The 2,932-nt window shown below is 33.0% G+C and overlaps 1 non-coding gene across 1 annotated transcript; it reads right to left on the bottom strand.

Moving 5' to 3' along the window:
• Nucleotides 1–464: 464 nt before the first annotated feature.
• Nucleotides 465–538, bottom strand: TRNAT-UGU (transfer RNA threonine (anticodon UGU)). The gene has a single exon. It is a non-coding gene; the product is annotated as a tRNA-Thr (tRNA).
• Between the last annotated feature and the right edge of the window lie 2,394 nt (nucleotides 539–2,932).

Below are 2,932 nucleotides of genomic sequence, written 5' to 3'. Positions count from 1 at the left end.
CCCCTATACAGGAAAGCTACCTTCCTTGGCTTGACAAAAATGATTGAAAATCAAGAACGTATATTGGGTTGAAAATCCTATTGGCTTTAAATATATTGGCAAAGGAAATATATTGATTTCAAAATCAAGAAAAGTGGCTGAAACCACGATATTCTGCATATAAGGTATTTATCTTTTTTGTTTAATATATAATGACATTGATTCTACCCAGTTTCAGTGGTTTTTTATGCATTAATGTAAGAAGAAAAAACTAGCTCGGATTTCCCCTTATTTTTATAAGTAAGAAAATATTACAAATAATATAGGTATTGCTCGTAATTAAGAAAATTATATAAACAATTATTGAAAAAAGAAAGCTTGCGCAAACATATTAATAATAAAATAAGGCAGGAAAAAACGAATTAAACAAATTAGTAGAGCTTGCTTTTGCTTCCAGGATGAAAAATTTTAAATTGATAAAACTATGCCCGACGTAGGAATCGAAACCCACGACCTTGAGATTACAAGTCTCACGCTCTACCGACTGAGCTAGCCGGGCTTATAAATAGTTACTGAATAAATAATATATGATTATCATTAATTTCAAGTAATTTACAAACAAAAGAAAATCATTAACGAATTCATCAAAAAAGAGAAAAAAGACAAAATAGAAGATATGAGAAGCTGAATTTTGAGCTCGTATTTCCTCTTTTACATAAAGGATCGATACTATAAAATGGAATGTTGTAAGCATCATCGTTATCATGGTTTTATTTATAGCTGAATTACAAACTAAATTGCATTAAAAGACGATCATTGGAATAAAAAATCATTGTATACACTCGATTTAGTTATCTACTTGATTTTACAGTATTCCGGGTTGCAGCAGTAGCTAGCAACCTAGTAAGAGATGATCACGCCCCAGAGTAAAAACTAATGTAACCGATAACTCCTGAAAATACATTCAAATCAAAACAAGAAATACACTATTAGAACCGCCTTGTCGAAAACCTCTATATAGCAATACAGTAAAGAACAAACTTCTAGCCCATAGTAACTAGATTAAGAATATAATTTCATGTTAAAGATTGATCAATTTTGTCATAATCGTAGGTTGTAGCCAGGTCGTCTTTTACTATTCCAATTAAGAAAAATCCATAGGCTTTTTCCTGTTTGTTTACATTAAAGAACGAACTTAAGTCCATAGTAACTGAGTATTATAAGGAACGAACTCTCGCCCTTAGTAACCTATGTCTTGTCAAATTTACATTAAGGAATCAACTGTAGCCCATAGTAACTGAAGTAATAAAAGGAAATTATTATATACATGATTATTTTAATCATATTTCTTAAGAAATCACCATAAGTAAAATTTTTCCTTAGTGGGAATCGAACTCGAGCCAACTGGGTAAGGGCCAGAGTCAGCTACCCTAACCATTAGACCATGTAAGATATATTAAGAAATCTGATTAATGAAGTTTTTGTTAAAGAACAGTATATTAAGGAACGAACTATAGCCCACAGTATTTTTATCATGCAAGATTTAACAGACAAGGACTGGATTTCATCATTATTCTTGTTCCATATGTTAAAAACTCTCCCTGCCAGGGATTTGATCCCAGGCCTCCCATGTTGCAAGCAGGTATTCTTACCATTGAACCACCAGAAAATTACAATATAAATATTATACAAAACATGATATTAATCACGATTATTATGGCAACAGCATCGGGTTGCATAGGTAGCTAGGAACCCAGTAAGAGACGATCCTATTAAGATACGATCACGTCTAATACTAAGAAATACAATAGCCCATAACTTCTAAAAATGGAACTGTCTTGTTCGAAAGCTCTATATAGGAAACTTACCGCCCCTTGGCTTGAATAACGAGGACAATCTATTGGTTTGAAAAACAAGAAAGTTTGCTTGAACTACAAAATTCTGCATCGACGGCATCTTTTTTTTTTCTTTTTTCTCATCAGCTAGCGGGGCACTGGAACACCGTTAAGAGCTGTTTAATGGCTCATTTGAAAGGAAATCGATTTTTTTAAAACCTTTTGTTTACTATAAAGAACAAATTTTATAAAAGCTCCAAGCAATGAAATAGCTATAAATAACGACATTAGAGTTTATAAGGACGTTAGCGAAAAGCCTGATTTTGCATCACCCTCTGTTAAAAAACAAAGGTTTGGTGTTATGCTTTTCATAATGACAAATGGCAACCCAAGGCAAAGGTTAAAGATCCAATAACAAAAAAGAGTAATTTTAAAAAGGCGCTAATTCTTATTTAAGGTCACTTAAAAAGTTTATGGATTGATGAAAATGAAGCACGAATGAATGTGATTAGAAAACTTGTGGAATTAAGAGTCGCAACGGACAGATATAATGGCATTGAACAAACGACTTTGAGGATCACATTGAACTGTAAACAAAATGATAAACACTTATCGGGGGTTGGAAACGGGAAAAGACGCAATTTTTATCTGTAACGTCTTAAGAGACTAAGTGAGATGATGCATGAATTTAAACTACTAAAAAAAGGCGTGAAACAAACTATCTGAGGTAAAGATGAACAAAAATAGGCAAAGAAACCTATGGCTAGAAAACAAGGAACAGTGATGACTGGCCACAAAAACGATCTAAATAGGTCAGAAATTTAAGAAAGAATTCGTATTTTTCACACAGTGGCGGTATCAAACCTGTGGTGACGTCATAACAAAAAAAGTTTTTGTCCAACCACCTGAAACATTAACAAATCTACAACCTGAACCATCATGGAAGACTAGACCAATACGGGCAGCTAAAGCAAAGGGCATTGACAAATTGTCGGAAGTAATGAAAATCCAAAATGAATATGATAGAAAAATGTGGTTAGAAGATAAGCAACAGCGAGAATCAAAACGTGTCAAAATTGAAAATGATATCGACGAAAATACAAATGACGATTCTCTAG

The sequence above is a fragment of the Artemia sp. Qi Xiang Cuo genome, chromosome 16, assembly GCF_049724085.1.
Source record: "Artemia sp. Qi Xiang Cuo chromosome 16, ASM4972408v1, whole genome shotgun sequence".
Taxonomy (NCBI): domain Eukaryota; kingdom Metazoa; phylum Arthropoda; class Branchiopoda; order Anostraca; family Artemiidae; genus Artemia; species Artemia sp. Qi Xiang Cuo.
Note: the sequence above shows the minus strand (reverse complement) of the source record. Positions and strands in the feature narration are given on the sequence as shown.